Source organism: Lactuca saligna, chromosome 9 (genome assembly GCF_052625555.1).
Source record: "Lactuca saligna cultivar CGN05327 chromosome 9, ASM5262555v1, whole genome shotgun sequence".
In the NCBI taxonomy this organism is placed as follows: Eukaryota; Viridiplantae; Streptophyta; class Magnoliopsida; order Asterales; family Asteraceae; genus Lactuca; species Lactuca saligna.
This window is the reverse complement of record NC_136425.1, coordinates 133,058,262-133,064,745: the sequence shown is the minus strand read 5'-3', so window position 1 is coordinate 133,064,745 and position 6,484 is coordinate 133,058,262.

Genomic DNA, 6,484 nt, shown 5'->3' with positions numbered 1-6,484 from the left:
AAAACTAAACGGGTTTGAATTTTGAAGCCAGAAGCTATAAATAAGGGAGTTAAATTAGGAACAATATTAATTAGAGAAACTAATATCTGGTATATAAATAAAATGATATGTTATAATCTAAGCGGTTATCACAGTCAAAAATATAATAGCGGTCACCGGCTGCTATTTGAAATCACGGTTCTCGCGACAGCATATCGGTGATATAGCATTTCTTCAATTATTTAGAATTTATATATATTAAAGTATTAATCAGTAAATTATACTTTAAAGTTCAACCCAATCCAGTTAATTAGTTAATCAGTAAATAATATTTCACATATCATATTTAGTTAATCATACTTCTCATATCATAATTAGTTAATCATACATCACAAACCGGTTACAAATGCCCCAGTTAATCGTACTTTAACACAGTCAACAAGAAAACATATGCAATACTTACTATTTTATCATACTTTAACACAATTATAGTTATCAAATGAAACGATTAAGTAATTTGATAGTTAATCATAATGTAGTACTTCAAGTTTTTGACACAATTAGCAAGACAACACATACATGGTTTCAGTGGAAGTCATGACAGTCAAAAAATTACAATTTTATTTAATAGAATGGCACAAAAGTTTTGGGTTGGGCTAAGAAAAAACAATTTTATTCATATAACGGTTATAGTGCCGCTATAGCGGTGACCATAATCGCGGTAAATAGCGATAAATCGCGGCGCTAATAGCGCCATCGCTATTCTAAACCGCTATTTTGAAATAGCGTTTCTTTACCTCCGGTAATCGTTATAGCGCCGCGACGACATAGGTTGTAATTGATAATGTAATTATTGAATTTAAAGATTGTATAATTATTAACGATTCTATAATTAAATGTAATTGTGTTTGAATTTTATTTGAAGAAGATGATGTCAGCAGTCTAATCTAATGGTGGAAAACATAGGATTGAAATGCAAGCAATCTAATATAATTGAGGAAATCATAGGATTGAAATGCAATCAAGAGTCCTGATTGTTTCATTGGTGAATTAAGAGTTTCTTTTAATAATATTTAGATAGTCTCCATAAGTTTGTAACCTTATTTGTTTTCTAGCACCATGGTGGTGATGATGTGACAACCCGAAATTTTCATTTGTACAAACTCTATAGTCCAACACTTCAATTAAAAGTTAAATACTTTTCTGCTAAATTTTAGCCGGTTTAATGTGTGTTTGAATATTTTTACTAATCATTCATGAAATGAATGGATAAAAGGGAATGATTTCTCGAATACCGGGATAGAATAGGAATAACCAACACCTTGGATTGGTGTTCACGGCCAAACAAGAGGGAGTTTTAGCCGTGAACTCCCACATAGCCGTGAACTGATGCCTTGGGCATGAGTTTACTCTCCAAATCCCTCATTTCTCACTTCCACCCTCAAATTTACTCCCCATTCTCTCTCAACTAGCATACCGTTCTTCACCCGATCTTCCAAAAACGTAAGTGTTTCTCGACTTGATTTGTTGTTATAACCTAACATCTAGTAGTTATACATCATTTCATCCATTAATTCTTGCTTTTCAACTAGATCTTCAAGTGTTCTTTAAAACACCAAGAACACACACTAGTGTTCTTCGACCTTAAACACCCAAACAAGTTTCTATCTTGTAGGTACACTTGCCCTAGCTTCTTGTGTGATTAATATGAACTTGATAACACTTGAAAACCATCAAGAATCATAAGAAGAAAGGAGTTTACAGCCAAAGATGTTCTTGGGCCGTAAACCCTTCTTAAGGGGGGTTAAATGGACCCTAGTCCCTTCCTATGCCTTGGCTACTAGCCTTGATCCTTCCTATAAGTGTGTAAGACCTTAAACAACAATCAAAACATATGCCCATAAGAGTTTACGGCCGTAAACACATAAGGATATGGTCCTTAGGCCGTAAACTCTACAAAATGGTGATCTTGTGCCCTTAATGCTTTCCTAAGGCTTGGACTTGATCATTGGATGTGCAATCATGACTTGTAAGACCTCAAAACAAAATATGGCACTTAGTACCATGAGTTTACGGCAATAAACTCATGGGGAAATGACCATGGGCTGTAAACTCCATAAGGAGTGGTCCTTGGGCCATAAACTCCAATGCCATGCTATATAACCCTTTAGATGCAACGTGTTGGTAACTATAACACTTGAATCAAAGTGTTTCCATGTCCTAAGGTGTTTTAACTTTATTAATTAGTTCTTAATTGACTAATTAGATACATATATTTTTCATTATATGTTAACTAGGATCGTTGAGTGCCCAAGTCCTCACATGACAATTAGCATCCTTTACCGATCCTACTATCTCATCACTCATTTCAGGTGAGTTCATACCCCTTAAATAACCTTTTAAATGTTATTTCATGCTTTTAAATACTTTTATTGGGGGGGGGGATACAAGTTGAATATCATAGTTATTATATCAATCACATGTGATTAATAACTACCAAACAGATGCATTTACTATACTTTCAAACCGTTTTATCAAACAAACTACTTTTGAATCGTTTTATAAACTAACATCAAATCATGATTATTTATTGTTTCAAACCTTTTAAATGTATTACAAAAACCTCTTTTCCACTTATGTGTTCTTAATTACAATATCAATACACTTATGTAGTAAGTACATATATATATACATATATATATATATATATATATATATATATATATATATATATATATATATATATAAGTATTTGATAAGATGGTTGTGACTTCAGCTCCAACACCTTGTATAGCAACGGTGTATAAACTTACATGGACACTTCAAACCACATTACTAGCAAACTATAATAGGTATAGTTTGGGAAATACTACCTACTATTCCTAGTACAAATGGAACATACAAGAGTCAGTACATTCACGAGTCTATACAACTATATTACATACTATATGAAGAAATACTATTACATACTATATGGAGAGATACCATTACATACTGTAGGAAGAGATACGATTACATACTATATGATGAGATACTGTTACATTTTATATGAGTAGATACTGTTATATACGTACGAGAATAACCATTCTACACCCAGCTGTTAGCTACACAGGGAAAATGCATATCGACGGATGTCTACGGTTAATACTATTCGGCAAGTTACTCTGTCTGTTTATCCTAGTACCAAAGGATAATACCTACATGATTATATAATGTTCCCTTTTACTTTTATTTTGTGACACATTCACATAAACGATGAAGTAGACTATATTTTGATATTAATAGTTACACATGGGAAAATTACATACTTTTACAAGAAACAAACATACAAAACATTCGGGTCTTGGTAGAAGACTACATTTTATACTAGTAGCAAATATAGGAATTCCTAGGGTTTTCGCACTTATACAAACTATATCATCAAACATTTACAAGTATTTTCCTAATGGTTTTACAAATCAAAGACATTAAAATACTTATGAATTCACTAGCTTAAATGCTGATCTATGCTTTCAAAAAACTTGTATTCTCAGGTCATCAGTAGACAGGTTTCGGTGATAGGTTTTTGAGAAGACGAAGCACAGACAAGACTCATCTTTTATCATTCATTTTTGGTATCTATTACATTACAAAGAACACACATGTATTAAAATTATATATTTAATGCATTGGATGATGTTTGTTTACTTATTTACTATTACTGTGTTGTGATATTATACATGACGTCCTCCGCCCCAAAACATTTCCGCCGTTCTCGGTTTTGGGGTGTGACAGGTTTCCCTAAATCAATACCATCATGGTTCATGTTATCCTTGTGTTGGAAATCCTTGAAAATGTTCTCCATCTACTACTTCAATCCAATCTCTTTGAGTTGGAATTTATTAATGTTGTAGCTTTGTGAATGGGGTTGGATTAACCATTTGGTACATTATTCTGTTGTATCTTTTCCATATTTATGATCATTTTTAACTTTACAAATATGCCAAAGGAATCTATTAATTTATTACCCGTTGACACCTCACGTAATCATTCATAGGAAATTTTTGATCATGTTTAGCAATACCAATGTGGAGTCTTTTTTTTTTGGAAGTGCTAGTGAAAAGAAAATGAGATTGAAGAAATGAAAGTTGTCAGGATTTTGTTATTATTTACCACAAATATTTTCTTGTGCCAAAACCGACCGAAAAAAAAACAGAAGACAAACAACGAAAAATTGAAATTAAATTCGTCTAAAAATTCGTAAATCTGAACCGAAAAACGCATGTAAAGAGATCACCCAAGGACTGGTCTGAGACACGACAAGTCTGAAAGATAGTTCTCGGGAATGAACGATTATGGAGGATAAATGATTGTGAAGATTCACATAGAGTTATGAAAAATCTATATAAATGGTCATTGTGGTTTACCAAATGTCACCAATTTAGTTATGGCTAAAAAAATTTACGAACATAGTCTCTATGGTTTCCAAAACTTGCGTGAATGGTCTTTTTTCTAGCACTGTTAACAAAAAAACACCATTCACCCAAGTGTTACGCATGTTATGCGCAACGCTTCCAGAAGTTTTCAGAAGTGGTTTATATATAAAATCAAAAGGAAATGACTCATTAGCCCTATAATATATTTTACATTTGCACATTTGAAATATCCTAAAAATACGGTCCTAAATTTTTGTTTTAAAATCGTTTAAGAAAACCATAATTCATCAAAGATCATAATAAAGATCATAAGTCATGTATATTAAATCATCATAACAAAATATTGTATCAAAATCATGTATCAAAATATCAGAGTCTAAACATCCCAGGCTGAACATATGGTGTGTGCACTACAATCACCCCGAGCTTTTTCCTTTACTACCGGAAGCACCTGAAACGAAAACTGAAAACTGTGAGCATGAAGGTTAGTGAGTCTCCCCAAACTACCCCATACCATTCACATAATATATAAATTCTAGCTAGGAGATACGAGCCTTGCCCACACTTAAGGAGATACGGGTCCTCGCCCACACTCTGACTACTATGAGATATGGGCCTCACCCACAATCAACTATCCCATAGATACGAGCCTCGCCCACACTCTGCTAACTAGGAGATACAGACCTTGCCCACACTCAGCTAGCTAAGAGGTGCGGTGCTCGCCAACGCTCCACTATTTGGGAGATACTGGCTCCTGCCCACACTCCTCTAAGTAAATATAGATAGAAGTATCATGTACACAACAAGTATAACTATAATCTACCAGTTCATAAACATACTCAGATAATACTAACATACGGGTCCGACCCACACTTAGCTACTAATCACAAACAAGTCTAACCTACAGGCCCAACCCACACTTAGCTACTAAGCATAAACCATTCTAAGATACAGGCCCAATCCACACTTAGCTACTCTACACGGGCCAACATTTGTGCCTTCAACCCATACCTACTGAAGGAAACTCACCTCGTATGCTAACTGTGAAATCTCGTGTGAGGAATCACCGACTGCTACTCCAACGACTCCCCGACTATCATTAACACATTAATCACTTAGTCCAAAACTGAGAATCCTTCTAAGAGAAAAATGACCATTTTACTCCTGGTCAAAGTCAACATTCAGGGTTGACCTAAGTTGCCAAGTTGACCTATCAACTCGCCGAGTTCTATAACTAAAAAATCCTAAAATCGCGATCCCACTCGCCAAGTCACCCCCTGACTCGCTGAGTTCCCTGGCTACTCATAGTCGCAATTTGGTGAATCAACTCATCGAGTCCCTTCGCAAACTTGTTGAGTCCTACCTTGTACAAAAATAGGAACAACACGACTTAACTCGTTGAGTCCCTCTCTGGACTCGCCGAGTTCCTCAATCTATTTGGGCCATCTTAACAGATTAAGTCCCTACTCTCTAGATCCAAACCCCATACTTAATTTATATACTGGAAATGCCCTTTAAGGGTAAAGTTTCCAACTTTACCTGTCAATAGTGCTTCTTAATGGGTTTAGGTAAAACCTTAGTTCTTTAGGACATAGATCTTTGTACAAAAGTCATACTACTCCAAACCAAAGCATGAAAACCGAGATCTAGGTCCTACACACCAAATGAACATGTCAAGTCTCAGACTTTCCTTCCATGCATGACCTTTTGGGCTCAAAAAGGCCAAAATAACACCTTAGAGCTTTCATGGGGGCTTCAATGGCATAAAGTATGCACCTTTATGCTTTAACAACCCTTAATGATTCCAGATCTGAAGGGATCCTTGCTTGGGATGTCTATATCCCAAGGGTCAAGCTTCTTGGACCCAAAATCCAATAAAGTGGAAAAAGGAGATCTAATAAACTAATAGACAAGTTACAGTCTTGATTACCAAAAAAATAAAGGGGATGAGATGTTGCTTCTGGATATACTATCTTCTCCTTGAATCTTCTACATCCTTCTTCTTTCACAAGACTCAAGAACACACAAAGATCACTCAAAATGGCTCACAAGCTCACACAAAGCACTAGGGTTTAGTGGATTTGGGTTTG